Here is a 20,644-nt window from a genome sequence, read left to right as displayed (position 1 = left end):
ATCACTGGAAAAGGAAATGGTGGTGTTAAGATGATCTTAAATTCATCTGAATTTTTTTCTGAGCTAGTGAGCTGGGGATAGGGTCATCTTCCCTGAGCAACAAATAATCAGGGTCTGTCAACAAAGAAGTAGGAGAATGGCTGCTGGTTGGAAATAAACGGTGCCAGTACAACTGTATTTAATGTTGTTGGGGAGAAGATCTTTCAATATACTTTACTAGCTTTAGGTATAATGACTCTCTGAGGTCTATAGGAAACTAGTAAGACCAGTATGAAATTGGAAGAGGGCCTATGGACTTAAGGTGCTGGTCCCTCTCCAAAATGTCAGCATAGCAGATGCCTCAGAAGGACTGTAAGTTCATGGTCAGTGGAGTAATCTGTGAGAAGTTCATGATCGCAAATTTGTCTCCTTTGTATTCTTTGGTTTGAAACTACCAGGGTGAGTCTAGCAGAGGAGGGGGCTGAAGAAAACTCACCATTCAAAATCCATACATTCGTCATATTAAGGGACTGCCCCTAAACTGGCTTAAGACGTTAGGGATCTCAGCCTCTTTTCCTCATACACTGACATTCTTTAACCATAGCTGGCATTTGGCTAAAGTAGTCTCCTGCTTTATTCTGGTTCCTCACGCTGACTCCAAGCGCCGTTCTTCTTATCCCATTGTTCAATACCCATCTTTATCGTTGCTTATTTTAGAAGCAAGAAGAGGGAAGGGGTTTCTACCCAGGGACTTTTTGCTTTAAGGAAGAGAAACCTACCCAAGCTGGTTCAAGTAAATTTGTTGAAGGACACCACTTCAAAATGCAAATAAGCTTTATGAAGTCCAAATGTCACCAGACCTCAGAAGAAATCTGGGAAAGTGAAGCTCTGGCTACTCTCTGTCACTCTGGGACTCCATGGTAACTCATTGTGTAGACTAAACACAGCGCCAACAGGTTAATTCTATACCATTTAGCACAGTCTTTCAGTTCAAGTTCTCTCCAGTGACTCAGTCTTTCACTGTCCTAATTTTAAATTCCTAAGTCATAAATTTGATAATGTTCACTTACCAAACCAGGAGTTGGTTATCATGGAGATGAATTGGTGACGCACATGTAAGGATACTCTATTGAAATTGGGATGGAAAGTGAATTATTCAGAATATGTGACAGATTATGGTAAATGAACTAAGCACTGCATTGAGAGCTTAGAAACCTAAATTCTAATTCTGATTTTGTCACTACATATTTGTAAGTCTGACTTCAGTAAAAGATGAAATTGAAATAGATATTCTGTAAGTTCCTCTTACCCTAATATTCTATAAATCTTCATATCATAATCTGTGATGAAATTCCTGAAGCTATGAATTCTTTTATATTGACCATATTGTACTTAGATTGATTCCTGAATTTTGAACTCATCAATGTTGTTTTACACAACCCATTGCGAAATGGCTTTCTTCTGGGAGTATTTTCTATAGAGTTAATCAACGAGGTCTGAATTTTTATTTATAGTTGACATAGAAGATGCTAGAGAAGATGAGAGTATGATTGACTAAGATATATAATAGGAGTCTATTAGAGTGTTTGTTGTTATTTTGTTAATGAATAAATAGACGTTCAATATTTATATCTTGCTAAATTGATAAGAATTTATTAACATGATTATTAAATATATTGTCATATTTAATAAGATCCATTGGGGAGTTCCCATCATGGCTCAGTGGTTAATGAATCTGACTAGGAACCATGAGGTTGCAGGTTTGATCTCTGGCCTTGCTCAGTGGGTTAAGGATCCAGCATTGCTGTGGTGTATGTCACAGATGCAGCTCAGGTCCTGCGTTGCTGTGGCTCTGACATGGGCCAGTGGCTACAGCTCCGATTAGACCCCTAGCCTGGGAACCTCCATATGCCGCAGGAGTGGCCCTAGAAAAGGCAAAGAGCCAAAAAAAAAAAAAAAAAAGAAAAAAGAAAAAAGAAAAAAGAAAAGAAAAAAAGAAATCCATTGTAACCAGTTCTATGTTTTGTGCATATGGGTGCTATTTTGAACACAGAAATAGTCCTAGGAATTTTTTTCTTATTAAAATAGAAGATTGAATGACTTACCAGACCCATGTTCTGAATTCTCTCCTTCTATAATGACACAGGATTAAGAAACATATGGATAGAATTATAAGAGGTTTAAAGCAGAAAACGCTTATATGTTTAATTTTAAGTGGAAAATTTGAAGCTAGATAGGGAGTGTCATGAGGGGGTTGTGGGTAAGGAAACCACATTTGTAGCAGTCACGGCAGAAGGGATAGGGACTGCTTAGGCTGTCACCATGTATTCATGCACGGAGGAGAGGGAAGAGGGCATTATCTTCTCCAGTGGGAAGAATGCTTGGGGAAGCAGTACAGGGTAGTGGAGATGGGTGTGGGTCCTAGAGTGAGACAGCTTCCTGGGCATGTCCCTAAATCTCTGTGCCTTTGCCGCCTTATCTTTGTTAGATTCCTCCAGGAGTAGACCCAGCCATCAGGTTTCAAGTGTGAATATTGGGAGGTGATCTCAGAAAACCCCCATAGGGCAGTGGGGAAGTGAACAGATGGGAAGCGAACAGATGAAGGGAAGGTGGCCAATAAAAAGTGAATTATCAAGTGTGTTACAAATGTGGGCAACTGGAGCTTCACTTCATTGGGGAACTCGAGAGCCAGTGTAGACCACCCACCATAGAGTCAACCTCCTTGAGGGCAGTCCTCTCCATCATTGCTTCAGGGATGCTTCTCAGGAGGTGGTAATTCTCTGGCACTTCTGGCAAAATATACTGTGGGAAAGTGGGCTTTGGGCTATGATTCAGAGATGCAGGTGTGGGCACTGGGAAGCCCTGGCAGCATGAGCTAAAATGAGGGTTCTGGAGGGGGAACGGTCAGGACACAGGCAGCATCTGCTCTACCTTTAACCTAGAAAATGGAGATGATGATTATATTTCCCAGAGAAGGTACTAATAAATATTAAATAAAGAGTGAATGGTAGAAGCTAAGCTCTTAGTATGGTAGTTGGCATATAATAAGCACTCAATGATTTTATTATTAATTTAAAAATATTATTAAAATCAGATCAGTTTGTATTTGGCAGAAATGCCAAGCAGCGGGCTGTCTGGCGATATCATTTGGCCATGTCAAGGCAGGAGAGGAGCAGAAACTGCCTATCTGTCAGCGATCTGAAAAGCATCCCTGCACTGCTGGGCTGGGGGCCTCTGAGGTGCTCCTCTCCTCTGAGTTTCCATGGTTACTCACATCTGTGTGCCTGCAGACACATTTTATGCCCTAAGCCTCATGCCCTCAGCCCACCTGATTGCTGCTGCAGCTGCAGTGGGGAGGTCTCAGGGTTGCTGCTGGGAGCCCATCTCAAGTACCTGCTACAGCATTTCTCAGCTTCCATCCTTGGGTTTTTTTTTTCCCAAGGCAAGGTAGATTGGATGTGCAGGGGAGTTAATGCCCCAAAGGGAGGGGATATTAAATGAAGACCCTTATCTTTGCTCTGTGAGGGTTGGTGGGCCTGGGCAGAGGTAGTAAAACAAAGTTAAAATATACTTGCTAAGGGAGTTCCCTGGTGGCCTAGTTGTTAAAGATTTAGCGTTGTTACTGCTGTGGCTTGGGTTTGATCCCTGGTCTGGGAACTTCCACATGCCATGGGCGTGGTCAAAAAAAAAAAAAAAAAGTACACTTGCTATGCTTAGAGCCATGTTTGAGATGCTATGAGTGGAGCCGGTTGGGGTGAGGGTGGCGATCTGAATTGTGAAGAAATTCAAACAGAAACCTAGTAGACAGAAGGAGAGATGTACTATTTAGAGAGGCCAGCAGGTGCCCAGGCATTATAGAGGGTGGGCAGGGCCCAGAGTACATGGGGGAGGGAACTGGAAGAGATGAGAGAGAAAGGTAATCCTGGTGCTATGAGAAGGACTGTCCCCTGCAGAAGTGGGGAGCCTTCTGAGACTTAATCAGGAGAGGGACTGGACCAGGTCTGTCCAGTTAAGACTGCTCTGTTGGCCCTGGGAAGGGGAGATGCCAGAGACGACAGGCAATTCCATCCATGGAGAAGACATTATCTGTCCTGGGGCAATGGAGCAAGAGGGGACCACAGTGATTTCCATCATCAGTACTTTTAAAAGGCAGGAATAAGGAAGTGGAGGAAGACAAGGAAGGGAAGCAGCAGAGGGTTAGAGGCCACAACAAAGCATTTAAAGAGAATTGCCTGTCAGCTGCTTCCTCAAATGGCTTGCAGATTAAGCAAGTCCTTTTTTTCCCCCTCTACCTTGAAATGGGCCCTAGAAGGACAGTTTTGCATCTTCCTTTTAAATCTACTAACTCAAAGCCAGATTTATTTCTAGAAGCCTTTGGTTCAAGTGAACCAGCATCAGCATCTTCTCTAGAGGTCTTTGGACAAAATCTCAGATTCCTTGGCTGTGTTTTGTTTCTTGGTGTGAGGAGCTCTTTTCTACAGGGTATGTGAAAAGACGTCTTGGAACAACATGCATTGGAATGTGAGAGAAATATTGTAGACTCACGCCAGCTGTTTGCAAGAGTGATGAATGGTTTGAGGAATGATGCTGCCAAGTTCATCCTTCTACCTTGGAGGCTGGGGAAAATATCAGGTGCAATATAAATAAAGCCCTTTAGGGAAAAGGTAGGGAAGAGAATCTCTCCATTATGGAGGAGCCAAAAAAAAAACCTGAAAAGTAACAACTTCCTGCAATCACACAAAGACTGAAAGATAAGGCAAGAAAGAATTATTTTCATCATGTGATCCACAGAACCCCAGAAACCCATCTGCAACAGTTTATGGATGAAGAGTGCAGAGACATCAACCCTTGGAAACATCTATGTGATACATTCCGGAGCAGTGACATTGTATTTTACCCTTAATGAAATAATGACTTATTGTGCAGTAAAGGAAACTTTGTTTCAGCAATCCCCTGATTTGTGTTCAATGACAATAACTTTATTCTTAGATCCTCCCATCCCCAGTTTTCTTGGATTGTGTTATTTTATCTGCAGATGTGCACAACATCTTGAAAATTATGCTTAAGGAAAATGAGTGGTACTTGAATACCATTTCATGATACACACTTGCTTATGTTTGCAATGTAGAAAGTATTTTAACCATCTTTATAATATCTTAATAATTGTTCATTTGATGTAGAATACTGTGGTCTGGACTCCTGGTGCTTCTTCAAGTCCCTGCTGGTTCTGGTTCTGCTAGGCTTCTAGTAAATTCTGCAGGACTTCTGGGCCTGTTTTCAAAACTGAGGTCCTCATCAGGCTTAGGAGGATGATAAACAAAGTTAAGCAGTAAAAATAGCCCATCTTCATGTAATGTGTTTCCTTATTTGATCAAAATGGAAAGAGTACAGACACATTATGGAAGAAATGTAAAATGTGTTTGTATTTCAAAAATAACATGAAATCATGAATAAATTTTGTATATAGAGTTGCTTGCTCGGAAACATTTCCTGGGCCTTCTAACCCTCTATATCCTCTCACCTCCTCACTCAGGTGTGCTTTCACTCTGCTCTTGTTACAGGTGCTTAGGAGGAACATATTAAAGCAATAGCCTGGGAAGAATGCTGGAACTGGAATCAGGGTAGCCTTGTCTTGTCTACTTAGTAACCTTGTTGCCATAAGCATAGACGTTGATGACATTAAGACTCTGAGATTCACTTCCCTGTCTGTAGAAAGGAAAGGTTCTTACTTATCCCACAAGGTCATTAAGACTGAAATGTAATTAGATTGTTAGTATCAAACCAGATTTTGGCCGTTAGTGAAATGAATATAAAAATTCAAAATATAGATCTTTCTTAAAAATCATTTAAAAAGCAAACTTCTCTAAATTTTTTTTAAAGTTATAGTTGATTTACAATGTTGTGCCCATTTCTGCTGTACTGCAAAGTGATAGACACACACACACACAAACCCAGACACATTCCTTTTTATATTCTTTTCCATCATGGTCTATCCCAGGAGATTGGATATAGTTCCCTGTGCTATATAATAGGGCCTTGTTTATCCGTTCTACATATAATAGTTTCTATTAACTAACCCCAAACTCTGGGTCCATCACTCTCCCTCCTCCCTCCCCCTTGGCAACCATAAGTCTATTCTCTTTGTGTCTGTGTGTCTGTTTCTATTTTATAGTTTCATTTTGTGTCGTATTTGAGATTCCACATAATTGATATATGGAATTTGTCTTTTTCTTTCTGACTTACATCATTTAGAGTGATAATCTCTATTTGCATCCATGTTGCTGTGAATGGCATTATTCTTTCATGGCTTAGTATTCCATTGTGTATGTATGTACCACATCTTTATCCATTCATCTGTTGATGGACATTTAAGTTGTTTCCATGTCTTAGCTATTGTGAATAGTGCTGCTATGAATATAAGGGCGCATCATGTATCTCTTTGAATTGTAGTTTTGTCCAAATATATGCCTAGGAGTGGGATTGCTGGATCATATGGTAGTTCTATTTTTAGTTTTCTAAGGAAACTCCATACTATTTTCCATAGTTTCTGCAGTGAAAGTTGCACCAACTTACATTCACACCAACAGTTTACGAATGGTCTCTTTTCTACACATACTCTCCAGCATTTGTTATTTGTAGACTTTTTTTTTTTTTTTTTTTTTTTAAGGGCCACACCTGTGGCATATGGAAGTTCCTAGGCTAGGAGTCGAATCAGAGCTACAGCTGCTGGCCTACACCACAGCCACAGCAACTTGGGATCTGAGCTGAATATGCAAACTACATCACAGCTCACAGAAACTAGGGATCCCCACCCACTGACAAGGCCAGGGATCTAACCCCCACCCTCATGGATCCTAGTCAGTTTCATTTCTGCTGCACCACAATGGGGACTCCCTATTTGTAGACTTTTAAATGATGGCCATTCTGACAGTTGTAAGGTGGTACCTCATTGTAGTTTTGATTTGCATTTCTCTAGTAATTACTGATACTGAGTATCTTTTCATGTGCCTATTGGCCATCTGTACATCTTCCTTGGAGAAATGTCTATTTAGGCTTCTAAAAAGCAGACTTCTTGAATTTTCCATGTGCTGTTCCATGATTTTTAAATGTTGGTTTACTTCACAATAGTGTCTTGCCCTATGCATATTAAATGCATTGAAATCATTCTTTCCTTCTGCAAAGAAATACATCTTCTCACTGCTCACTCTTCCAGTTCATTTTGATTTCTGTTTAAATGCTACTTCTTTGGAGTGCCTTCCCTGACCAACATATCTGCCCCATTAACTCCATCCCTACTCTCCACATTTACCCTACCCCTGCTTTTTTTCTTCTCATGTTACATACCGCTCTCTGAAGTTCTGTGGCATCCTTATTTATTGTCTATATCTCACGAATAAGAAACAGCTTGACAAGGGGAGATCATGTCCATTTCTGTCCCCACCTCCCCCCACCATGCCTTAGTGTTTACAATAGAACTAGGCTCGGAGGTCCTATCGTGGCTCAGAGGAAACAAACCCCACTAGTATCCATGAGGATGCAAGTTCATCCCTGGCCTCACTCAATGGGTGAAGGATCCAGTGTTGCCGTGAGCTATGGTGTCAGTTGCAGACGTGGCTGGGATCCCACATTGCTGTGGCTGCAGTGTAGGCCAGTGGCTACAGCTCCGATTCAACCTCATGTGTGGGAACTCCATATGTCTCGAGTGCGGCCCTAAAAAGACTAAATAAATAATTAAATAAAATAGAACTAGACTCATTGTAGGTCCTCAATAAATATTTGTAGAATGAAGCAATGAATGATTTTTTTTTTCCTCCTCGAAAGAGATATATAGTCCTTAGGGTCTTTCAAGTCCCCATACTTGATAGTGACATTGGAAGAAGATATTTCTTTACTGTGAAATACCAGCATTGTAACTCTCCTGAAAAATGGCAGCTGGTGGGTGACTTCAGAGGAGAGGAGGCCTCAGGAAGTGGTGGGGACTGTGTGTGGGGAGGCAAGGCCCATCGACCCTGGAGGGTGAGATGGGGATTGGAAATTTACCAGCTCGGAAGTTGTGCTTTAATAGTGCAGGCCCCGTATTGCTCCATTTTCTAGTTTCTTTCAAAGAATATGTAAATCTCTATTGATTTTTAAATGTTGGCTCAAACAAATTTGCAGGTCAAATATAATACTTCTTTGGTTTACTTTTGACCTCTGAGGTGAATGCTTTTGAGTTTTTAGGAAGCCTGAAAAAATAGAGTAGGACACATCCACATGCTTAAAATGTCCTTGAGGAGTTCTGCCCCCCAGTAAATGGCCTGGTTGGGTCTGGCAGGAATTTATACAGTATGACAGGGACCTAGGGCTAGGAGGCCAACACTTCCGATTCAGTTAGACGTGTCCCAAAGCACCTTCCTGGGTTGGCCTCACCTCACCATGTTCTTTTCTGTAGTTCCTCAGCACTTCCCAATTTGTGCCAATTTGGTTTTGCTCTTACAAGTTTACTAGTCTCAGACCACTTCACATGCAAACACACCTTCCTTTGAGCTCTCGCAATATTCCATGATAGCTCCTAACATGGCATTGGTATTTCCTTCATTGGAGGGTAGGAGACCTGAGGATTATTAGCAGCTGTGAATTATTTATCTTTGTACCCCAACTATGCCTAGTGGGAAACTTTGTCCTTATGTCCTAAGTAAGAAATATTCATGGTCAGATGAACATGAGCTGTGCACGGCATGGATCTGGTCTTGTTAGTTCCCAGAATAGTGTCATACAGTGGTATACACCTAATACTCAATAAATGTTTATTGACTGAATGACTGCTTTCCTCCTTACATATCTGTCTTCTGTTAGTGGAGCAGCCTTTACTGGCCCTGAATTTCTACCATTCACCCTTTCTTCCACATAGTTCCAATCCCTCCGTGGTGATGTGGAGAAGGTCCATTGACATTGACAGATAAGAGCCATTCCCTTGCATTTCTTCTACTGGCAGAAATTCAGCATGAAGGGCGCTTTTCTATTAGGATGTGATTTTTAGTATTGGTATCTATTAGGTAAAATTGTATGCAGTGCTCATGTGCCATGAACTAACTAGTCTCCAGAGCTGAAACACAGCTCTTAATTTAATAGCAGTCATTCTCATCACAGGAAAGCACAAGTGAGGATGACCAGCAGTTTCCAAACTCTGTTGGTCCAGTGGTTTGATCAAGGAAGCCACACTCCTCAGTTAGCACCTCCAGCAAGTCACACCCAGCAACCAAAGGAGTTGCAGAACAATCTCGCCCCACCCCTGAGTTGGTTCACCTAGTAATTTACTTAGTCCGGATGCTTCCCTGCCCCCTACAAGATTTCCTCCTTCTTTGCCCATCCCCCAGAGCTACCCCCCAAATCCACTTAGCAAGTGATTTTCAATATCCATTGAATTGCAGGGAGGGGACTTTTTCCCTTAATGAAAAAAAAAAAAAATCAGCTTCACACAGGTGCAGTGACCTGCCTTGATGAAGAAAGGCTACCTGGATGCCTTCAACAGAACCCAGTTTTATACAATAACCCCCCGCTGCAATGTGAGGCTCCAGGTAATGTGATCTGTCTTCACACAGCCCAGTGCTAGGGTGCTGCTGCCACTCACTGTGAAGGTTACTATCTCTCTTTTATTGTAATTACAAAAGCTTACTGCAAAACCCGAAACCTTGCTGGGAAATCGCCTACCTACACAAAGAACACAGAGTCCCTATCGTTTCAGAGTTCAGTTCTTTCTGAGCTTTTTGATAAAGGAGTTTTTGTCTGCCTTGGGAAGCTCCAACACGGAGGAACTGAAAATCCAGGTTAGCTGATGGCTTAGGGTGTTTCTGTGGAGAAGGTGCTCTTTGGTGGTTTGCATACAGGTGCTTTACAATTTAAGTCACAAAAGTTAATCAAAACTGTAGCACTGATACATTTTAGATAATGGGAGGAGGGAGGGGGGAGAGAAAGGGAGAGAGTCAGACAGAGAGTTTCCTACTAAATGATGTCTCCTGTTTTTTCAGATCCTATCGGCTTTCCTTGAAGGAGGTGTTACAGTGTGTTTATTCTCCCGCTGTTTGCTTTCACCACCCCCGGGCTCAAGATTTGAATACTATAATCACAATGTGGGAGGGTGTTGGAGATACTTATTTTTATTCCCACTGCCAGCATCATCACGGTGTGTGATCCAAATTCACACGCCTCAGACAGACAGCATGTGGCCCCGCTGGCCAGCTGCTTCCCCAAGGCTGAGATACCGTTAAGGTTCATGTTTTGCCTCATCAAAAAGGTGAGATCGAAAATGTATCAGTGAAACCTACACTCACAGTAGCTTACTTGACAGATTTGAAATGTGTTCCAAACGTGTGATTTGTTGTTCCGTGGGAGCCCAGGACAAAGGGTGCGTGTGCCTACCTGTGGGTACGTGTATGTGTATTAGCTATTGCAGATGTGGCGAATGCTCTAAATGGGCTCTCTCCCTCCTTATTAAAAGTAGCTGGCTTTTCCTGGGCAGCAAGGTGTTTAGCTTGAAGATCAAGTTTCTCTTGAGGTGGTTGTGGCCATGTGACCACTTTCAACTGAGTGGATTTGGGCAGAGTGTTCTGTGGGACTTCCAGGAAGGCTTCTGAAAAGCAAGGGAGGACACTTTGGCCCTTCTCATCTCCCTGCAGGCTAGAAAGCTGATATGAGGCTAGTGCCCCAATTAGCCTTCTTGGACTCCAAGGTGACCTTGAAGACAGCCCTGAGGGGTGAGATGTGGAGCGGGAAGAGAGAAGGCATCTCAGTTGATGAAGATTTTGCTGAGTTAATCACACCAGCCCTGACTTGCCTCCTCTGGTTTTCCTTGTGGGAGAAAATACCTTTGTGTGTTTAGGTCATTATTTTTGGCATCTCTGTCACAAGTAGCCAAATGTAATTGCTAACTAATACATCAACTTGAGGTCTAACATCAACGAGGCCTGATTCAATAGATGTGTAAGCATGGAGAACAGAGACCAGTGCCTGGCATCGAGATCATGTGCAAACGGCTGTGAATGCCCTTTTGGAGAATTATTACATTCACCAATCATCTCTGAGTTTATACTTTAATGTGAGAATACCCATTTTAATTTGGCTTTGCATTGTAATTAATTATAAGTTCTCTAGAAAGTGTCGACAGAGCTTGGTTGTCCTAATTGACATGTTTGGCCCATGCAATTTGAGTCCACGTTAGTTTCTTCATTTATTCATTCAGGTAATATTTATTCAGTACCTGTTATGCATGAGGCACAGCTTTAAATATTGGTGAGGATGCAGAGGGGTGTTACATAAAGGAAAACGAGAGCTTCAAACTTATGGAACAAGAAAGGAGAGAATAAATAAATAGTAGTAACAGCCCGTGTTTAGTGAGCACTGACTCAGCTGCAGTATTTTACATGTATTATCTTATTTAATATTGCGAAAAGCCTTTTGAGATATACAAATTCTATTCTTTTTTTTTTTTTTTTTTTTTTTTTTTTTTTGTCTTTTTGCCATTTCTTGGACCGCTCCCATGGCACATGGAGGTTCTCAGGCCAGGGGTCGAATCGGAGCCATAGCCGCCAGCCTATGCCAGAGCCACAGCAATGCGGGATCTGAGCTGCGTCTGCAACCTACACCACAGCTCACGGCAACGCCGGATCCCCAACCCACTGAGCAAGGCCAGGGATCGAACCCACAACCTCATGGTTCCTAGTCGGATTTGTTAACCACTGAGCCATGACGGGAACTCTGCAAATTCTATTCTTTTTCTCATTATACAATCAAGGATCTAAGAGGTATAAGGAAATTTGGTAACTTGTGCAAAGTCGTAATGAATGATGAAATTGGAAGTTGCAAATGGTATTTGTGTACCCATAATCTTTGTGCAATAACTATAATAATTCAGTAGCTTATTGAGCCCATTTTATGTGCAAGGCCCTACATCATGTTGTAGGGCAGACATTCTCAAGGTGTGTTCTGGAACTAGTGGCTACAGTGTCACCTGGGAAATTCTAGAAATGCAAATTTTTGGCCTTACCCTGGACCTGCCACATCAGTAACTCTATGGTGAGACCCAGCAAACTGGGATTTAACAAGTCTTCCTCATGATTCTGATGCCTACTGAAGGTGGAGTACCACTGTGATAGGGCCTAAATAGATAAGTGAGACTTATTTAAGGTTGGAAGAAGGTAAAGCAGGTATAAAAATAATATTGAGTTTGAGTTTGCTGCCAGAATTTCTGATTTTTCAAGAGAAGCTGGAATCCAGATTTTAATGGGAAATTTCTCAGCTTGATAATTGAAGCCAAAGTAAATTAAAAAACAAAAACAGGCAAAGTAAAACCTGTCTGCAAGGCAGGCAGCAGCCTTGGAGCCATGCTGAAGACCATAGAGAGGCACAGAAGTCTTCAGTGGTCTGCCCAGAGCAGCCCAGGAGTTAATTTACCTACAGGCATTGTGGGAACTAGACTAGACAATAAGACACTAGCTCAGTGTATTGATTTGCTAGGGCTGCAAACAAAGTACTACCACCAAGTGACTTAATCAATAGATGTTGATTCTTTCACCGTTTGTAGGCTAGAAGCTTAATAATTTAGGTGTGGGCAGACCTGGTTTCTTTCGAAAGCTCTGAGAGAGAATCTGTTCATTGCTCTCTTAAATTCTAGGATCCCCAAGCATTCCTTGGTTTGAAGATGCACATTCTAACCCTCTGTCTTCACATGGCATTCTCCCAGTCTTCACATGGCTCTCTTCTTCTAAGGATACCCGTCACATTGGATTAGGGGCCCATCCTATTCCATCATAACCTCATCTTAATGAATTACATCTGCAGTGACCCTATTTTCAAATAAGGTCACCTACTGAGATAGTGGGGGTTAGGACTTCAACATGTATTTTTCTTGCAAGTGGGGGGCAATAATTTAATCTATAATATTCATTTTTAGGTGGCATAATTCAATAGCTAAGGTCTTTGTCTTCCTTATAAGTAGAGGCTAATTCATTAATTTTTTATTGTTTCTTTCTAGGGGCATAGTTAAGAAGATATGATATGCCTTAATGAAATGTTATAGCCAACGTGTAGATATTTGAGGTCTCTGAAATCAATTGAAATGTCAACAAACTGAGACATGGCGCTGATGGTAAAGCAAATGACCTTTGCCTTAGGCTAAGTATAACACACAAAACAGCTCATTTAGAAGATACTTGAGAGATGAGATTTTTGAGAACTTAGGTGAAGAAAGGCCACTTTGATAGAAATCCAAATATTCTATTTGGCAAGAGCCCAATGGCTTTAAAAACACTTTCAGTTTTTGATTAGGGTCTGACTAGCCATTGAAATGTGGGGAATTTTAGATATGGGATGATAAAACCAGAAAAATTTAGGGGAATATAGGCAAGCAAGTTCTAATTCTCTATGTAGTTTGTACACCAAAACTAATGGGAAAGTCTGACACAAAGGTCAAAAGATAGGCTCATATGTTCTGAGAAGGTTTTCACTCCTCAAAAGTCAGAAAAAATGAAAACATTTCTAATTTTACCTTTCTTTGAGACACAGTCTTTGTGTCTCAACTGCATACTTCTATATTTTTTCATATATTTTTCCTTGTCCTTTTCTGTGTTTGTACCTGCATGGGTATGTTTTGTATAATTGCATCCAAGGTCAACCAGCTTAAACCTAATGTCTGAGTTGACATTAAGGATTTACTGCTTTTGGCTTTCCTGAAGATTTCTATTTCTCTTTTGCTCATATTAAATTTAGAGAACAATACTTTTTTAACACTACCCACAGTTTCATTTTTTCCATTTTCTAATATTTTGTTTACAATAAAGGCAATTTGGAAGACTGATTTGAAAAGATACATGCACCCCAATGTTCATTGTGGCACCATTTACAATAGCCAAGACATGTAAACAACTTAAATACCTAAATGTCCATTGACAGATGAATGGATAAAGAGATATGGGGTGTGTGTGTGGGTGTGTGTGGGTGTGTGTGTGTGTGTGTGTAATGGAATACTATTCAGCTGTAAAAAAAGAATGAAAATAATGCCATTTGCAGCAATATGGGTGTTAAGTGAAGTAAGTCAGACAGAGACAAATATCATTGGATATCACTTATATGTGGAATCTAAAAAATATAGATTATTTATATTGCCAGTTGCCTTCTGTGGTAGCCAGCCTCCAAGATGGCCTCCAAATACCCACCTCCTGGTGTTCGAGCCTTCATGTAAGCCCCTGCTACCCTGTGCCAGGGTGGTCTGTGTAAGCAATAAGATATAGCATAAGTAAAGGAATGTTATAAAAGACTGTGACTTCCATGGTGGCCATGTTGTGTCTGTCAGTCTGTTTCTCTCTTGTGCGCACACACACACACACACACACACACACACACACACACACACACAGAGTTTCTCTCTCTTTCTCTCTCTTTGGTTACTTACTCTGAGGGAAACAAGGCCTGTTGTGAGCAGCCTTAGGGAGAGGCCCGGAAGGTAAGGAAATGGAATTTCTAGTAACAGCCAGCAAGGAACTGAGGCCTGTCAACTGTCGTGTGTGTGTGCTTGAAATGGATCCTGAGCCTTCAGGTAACAGCAGCCCTGGCTGACAACTTGATTGTAATTTCATGAACAACTCTGAACCAGAACCCCCAGGTGAGCAGTTTCTGCATCTTCTTCCTTAGAAACTGTCAGATCATATGTGTTTATTACTTTAAGCTGGAAATTTGGGGGCTAATTTGCTGTAGAGCAATAGATAACTAATACATATACTCAACTAATACATATACTCAACTAATACACTTCTTCCTTTTTTTCTTGCTAACAGGTCTCAAATTTCTTTCAAAGCATCAAAGTGCTCAGGATAAAACAAAACAAACAAACAAAAAAAACAACCAACCAACCACACAAAAGTTATCCAAGAAGAAAGGTAGGACTCAATCTACAGAATCAGAACACCTTGACCTTGGCTGCCAAAATGCAAACTAAAATAAAACATTTTTTCTTAGTTGTATTCTAGACTTATACTTAAAACAACAACAATAAAGATTTTAAATTCCTTCTCTGAGGAGCTTGAATGATGAGGAAATCATCAGAAATTATTTCAACAGTTTGACCCTCCCCTGTTCCCATCCCAGGAACCAGACTGCTGGACTTGGCCAAGAATAAATGGAACTAGAGTTTCAACATCTTCCTACCCTGTAAAGTTGCAAATCTGTAGCCTTTGAAAACTGTGAAGATGGGAAATGTAGCAAACTGAATTGAACATTTACCAACAATTGTTTGGAGAATTCTCCTGCGTTTTTGGGTAAGAAACTGTTTACAGCCATGATTATAAGAACCCTCCTTTTTATTCTCCTTAGTAAACTGGGGCTGCCAAAGTCTGAAGTTCTCTTATCTGCTCAGACATTCTTTGATCCACCCACCTTAAACAGAACAGGAAAAAGGGTTTGTTTTGGTCTTGTTTTTAAGCATTGTCACACCCTAAGTGGAAAAATTTTAGATTGTGTATTAGACTAGACAAATTAAAAACACCTAAAAATAACACCTCAAAATATGTTTATAAGATAATGTGGAAATGAATAAAAAAGTGAATTCACTCTTGGGTTACAAAAAATAACAAAAAATTGTCTTACTGAGGAAACTCCTTTCTTATATTCTTGCCTTCTTCAATTCCTTCCCTACTTTTTCACGGTCATTTAAAATCATGATTAATCTATTGAAATCAACAAAATATATTAAAATCAACTTGTAACTCTTAAAAGTCTTTTATATTAGGACTTTAAAAAAATTACATCAGCTCAGTTATTTTGATACTAAAATATTCTGGGGGGGGTTAGGGGAGATTAAGAAGTGATCTATAGAACCAAAGAAACTGCTTAAAAGATAATGAAAATTAAATTAATTTCCTGCTGAGCAGTAATCCTAAGAGAGAGCAAAACATACCTCCCAAAGAAGTTTTTACCACATGCCCATTTTCCTTAGAATAAAGTAAACTAGCAAGGGATTCTGAACTTTTAATCAATTCTTTGGCATTTTCCCAGTATCTGGTGGTATATTCTTTTCCTTTTCTTTCTTTTTCCTTCCTTCCTTCCCTCCCTCCTTCCTTCCTCCTTCCTTCCTTCCTTTCCTCCTTTCTTCTTTTCTTTTCCCTTCCTTCCCTCTCTCCCTCCTTCCCTCTCTCCTTCCCTCCCTCCCTCCATCCCTTCTTTCTTCCTCCCTCCTTTCTTTCTTTCTTTCTTTCTTTCTTTCTTTCTTTCTTTCTTTCTTTCTTTCTTTCTTCCTTCCTTCCTTCCTTCCTTCCTTCCTTCCTTCCTTCCTCCTTCCTTCCTTCCTTCCTTCCTTCTCTTGACTGTGCCTTTGGCATGCAGAAGTTCCAGGGCTGGGATCAAACCCATGCCACAACAGTGACCCAAGTGCTTACAGTGACAGCCCTGGATCCTTAGTCTGCTGCACCACAAGGGAAATCCCATAATGGTGTATTCTTAATAGAAGAACTATTAAACTATTTGGAGCTAACTAATTATATTGAAAACATGATCAACCTTTAATTAACAAATGCATAAGAATGAAGAAATTGAAACTGAATAGGTGCTAGGACTTCTGAAACCTAATTAGAATTGAAATGAGGCAGAAACATAAATCATTGCTGCTAAGTAAGGACTCACACTGTCTTACTTTGAAAGGTGGGAATGAACTCTTGATAGAATCTTTGTTTTGTTTTTTTAATCACTTGGGTAAATTAAAGGACCTCCCATGTAAATCATTTTTCAATTGGCCCAAAACCCAAATTCAAGTTCTTATAATGCTTGGAGATAATTCTTCTGACCCAAAGTAAAAGTTAGTAGAATAGAGCATTTTCAGGTTGTGATGTTAGATACATTAATATGACATTTAGGTGCTATTTTTCAAAAAATGTAGCTATAAGATTTTTCCTCTGCACTACAACTCTGTTAAAATTTCCAGTGGAAAGGAAGCCATGACTTAGATTGCTAGATGGGTTTTGGTGTCAATCCTGAGCAGAATCTTGGCTTTACTACATTTTAGTTTTGTGACCATAGGCTATTTAACTTCAATGAGACACAGTTTCTCATCTATAAAATGGATCTAATAGTAACTTTTTATGATATTGTGTGAGAATTGAATGAGAAAATATGTAAATCACTTGCTTAGCAGAGGTCATTTCCTCATTGTCCTCTTCCATTACTCACAGTATTTTAAATTTCTAACACTTAGAATTCTCACACAGTACCAACCAAAGTACTTCCTTGGGATTCTCTGGGGTCTTTCTTCTCTTGGGATCTCTTATATCCTTCTTCCTTGGATGTCCTTTTTCAGCCCCATTCTTCCCTTCTTCATCCTGTCTTCAATGTCAGTACTATTTAACCTTTCATTCTGGTTTTCTGCAGACATCCACCATGACTTTCTTCCTCTTTTCTTCTCTGCAGTGAAATAACTTCTTTGATCCTTAATGCCTTCTCATTCTCTAAGAACAATTCAGGTATATATATTACTTGTAAAAACATTTTGGCATTACAAATACTTTTCAAGGAAAAAAAAAATCCACTCATGTTCTCTTTCAGTCCCTGCCATATGTTTACATTTAAAAAATTCAATTTGTACATAGCAAGATGAAACTGTTTGTGAGATGGTATGGTGCAATGGCTAGAACACAGGAAGCGAGAAGCCAGTTCCTGTTCTGTTCTAGTGACCCTTAGTGGGTCCATTTACTTCTTGAGCTCTCATGTACTTCAACTCTAAAATGACACAGTGGGAGAAATTCCTGAGATCGCTTTAACTCTGAAAATAGTCTAAGAATTGCTATATTTGTAAAATGGGAATGTTCTCCCAATACTGCCTAACCCAAGAGTGAGGCTGACCACAGTATCATTATTCAATTTTCTCCCTTGGTTCCTATGCACGAGCGCAGAAAATAAGCAAGGGATAGAACCCTGCAGGCACAGATAGGAGTACTTTCTGCCAAGTGGATAATTGCCTCTTGGCCTTCTCCCATGGGGGCCTCTTGCTGTCTAGCTATACTGATGCCTTTGGGTGGTTCCATCTCTCCTGCCTGGGTCTCCTTATCACAGATCTGTAACTGCCCTACAATGACTTTGTGAAATGGCTGGATTAAAGCTTCAAGCTTTGCCCTGGAAGAGAACAGGTCTATTGGTCTGTGCTGGAGACAGTCTCCACATATCTCTGTGTTGCAATGAGAAGCAGAGGACGGGTCCAATCTGCTGGGTATGTCAGCTCTGAAGGGGTGGAGGGGAGAAGGTCAGAAACAAACACGCTTAGAAAAATGTCCCCATTTATCCACTTCCTGATTTGGTTTGTTTTCAGAGTATTGTCAGATGCTTCCCTTCCCCCTAATGACAGTGAACTGAAGAGCCAGCAGGACAGAGGTTTCTGTGTTAAGACATGAATGTGAAGTCTTACTGTATTTTGAGTACTTAAGGAAAAGCTAATGGGAACTTTCCAGGGAAGATGGTGGGTGTTATTAACATGGAAATATGTATGAGGATTCCTAAATGGAGTCTTTATAGGCTGGAGTTGGAGGCTAATAAGACCCTGGCTGGTAGCGGGTAGGCAGGGTGTGGGACTGGGTAGGGGTGGGGAGAAAGGGTAGTGAAGAAAGCTTTCTTTTGGAATCTGGGGACTCCGTGGGCCTGTTTAAAGGGGAGACTGAGCAACACAGAGGAGGTGCTAGAGAAACCACAATGACTGAACAGCTATAGGACAGGAGGGAGGCCACTGGCCAGGGCAAAAATGAGAACCTGTGAGTGGAGGTGGAAGATCCTAGGAGTTATTTATTTTAAGAAAGTGATTCCTGAAGGGAAGGGCAACACTGGGAAGAACTTGTGAATTGAAGGGAAAGTGGCCTCTGGGAGTCCCAGAGAGTGATCTACATTCAAACCTGAGCCAAGGCAATCAGGATAATGGTCGGCTTGGCCCCCTCACCTCCAGGCCTCTAACTTCTGCAGCTAAGGCCACAGCTGTCCAGCCTGCCCAAAGTTCTAGAGCCAACCCTGTTTTTACAGAGAAACAAGAACTGAGAGTTCTAGTCTGTTGCCATCGTGGGGACCCTGCTTTTTACTGCAGGGCCTACTCTGACTGGTAACTGTCCTTTTGTTTCCTTTTGACTTAGCTTCTGTTGTGGGTCCCAGGAGCTGCCTCTTTTTCTTAGAATAATATTGTCCCTATCATATTTAATAACCCTACAAGAAAGGTAATATTATTCCCATTCTGCAGATGAGAAAACTGAGGTGTAGACGGTTTGGTTTGGTTTTTCGCAGCCCCCAAATCATGGCTCACAGCCAGGATTCAATCCAGGCAGTTTATCACCAGAGCCCAATTTGGACACACCAGGCCGCCCTGCTTCTCCATCCAATCTCCACCTTGGTTATTTGCCTGCCACTCTGATTGTACTGAGATGGCCTAGATTTATACTCTAGTCTTTCTTTTGAACATCTTCAGCATGCCTGCCTCCTTCATCTTTCTTTGATAATACCCAGCTCTATGGTTGGCCTGCTTCCTGGGTCTTGACTATTTCATGTTTACTGGTCCTTCAGCTTATGAAGAACCCTGCTGGTGGCCGCTGAGATCTCCTAAGAGACATGACTGAACTTGATTCTCTCTGACTTTGCTTACTCTTCAGTACAGTTGCGTCGTGCTGGTGTAGTCACTGCAGACAGACTGGAAGCCGAGTTTGGCTGGATAAGATGAACACTCAGGGTATGAAGTTAGCTGGAATGTGAATCAGGCCTCAGCAGCCCCAGGTAGAAACCAGTCATGTGGGTTTGATGTCTAGAAGAGCTGGGAAAGGACCTCTTACCCCTTAGTGGTGAACTGGGGTCAATTATTGAAATCCACAACATGGCTTGAAGGATTCAACCCTTCAGCTTGCACGTGACTTTCCTTGGAGCACAGTGCCCGGTGGTGCTGTAGCTCTGACTTGCTGTTTTGGTTAAGGGAGAGGTTCTCAACCTTATTATTCATCACGGCCACCTGCAGAGCTCCTGAGAACTGCTGAAGCCATCCCCAAAGTTCAGTTTTAGATGGTATAGGTTGACTTACAGGCATCCACAGTTTTACACTAAAGTGCTGCAGGGGAGTGTAATGCTAACCATGGTTGCTAACCATTCACACGCTGGGTGGTTCTTAGCCTGAGGGTATCACCAGTGAAGAAGTCTCTAGTGTGGCTTTTCCTTGTGAACCCTGGATGTTGTGGAATATAAATCTGATCAATGAAGGAGGGCTGTGTAGGTTCCTTAAGTTGTTTAGGACGCTAGAGGAAGCAGAAGCATACCACGTGCTTAAAAGATGCTAGGATTGAGAGGATTAAGATGGCAGAATAGAAGGACTAGAGCTCAACTTCTCTCCTAAAAACAACAAAATTCACATCTAAAAGCTGAGCAATCCCCACCCAAATGGACCGGAAACCTTAAAAAAGATACCCTACTCCAGAAGAAAAAGAGGAGGCCACATCAAGAGGTAGAAGGGGTGATTTCGTGATATAAACAACCCCATACCTCCCAGGTGGGAAGCTCCACAGACTGAAAACTAACTGGTTCACAGAGAGAGACTCACCTACAGGAGTGAGAGTTCTGAGCCCCACATCAAACCCTCATGTGCAGAGATCTGGCACTGGGAGAAAGAGCCTCTGGAGCATCTGGCATTGAAGGC

At 41.3% G+C, this 20,644-nt stretch overlaps 1 long non-coding RNA gene across 2 annotated transcripts in view; it reads left to right on the top strand.

Annotated features, from left to right (window-relative positions):
- Positions 1-20,644, top strand: part of LOC106506500 (uncharacterized) — a 145,454-nt gene that overhangs the window by 69,351 nt on the left and 55,459 nt on the right. Inside the window, exons 4-8 of one of the 2 annotated variants that reach the window (XR_014831350.1) lie at positions 9,431-9,536; positions 9,987-10,252; positions 12,989-13,102; positions 14,787-14,888; positions 15,097-15,266. This is a non-coding gene — a long non-coding RNA (uncharacterized LOC106506500). Of the gene's footprint in view, positions 1-4,444; positions 5,446-9,430; positions 9,537-9,986; positions 10,253-12,988; positions 13,103-14,786; positions 14,889-15,096; positions 15,267-20,644 lie in introns of those variants that run through there. The other variant, XR_014831349.1, reaches the window with a different exon arrangement.

This window comes from Sus scrofa, chromosome 16 (genome assembly GCF_054392235.1).
Source record: "Sus scrofa isolate SSC_HxYL_T2T_F1_AM1 chromosome 16, Sscrofa_HxYL_maternal_Yorkshire_Landrace_v2.0, whole genome shotgun sequence".
Lineage (NCBI taxonomy): Eukaryota > Metazoa > Chordata > Mammalia > Artiodactyla > Suidae > Sus > Sus scrofa.
The sequence above is the reverse complement of the archived record's forward strand: the minus strand, read 5'-3'. Positions and strand labels throughout refer to the sequence as shown.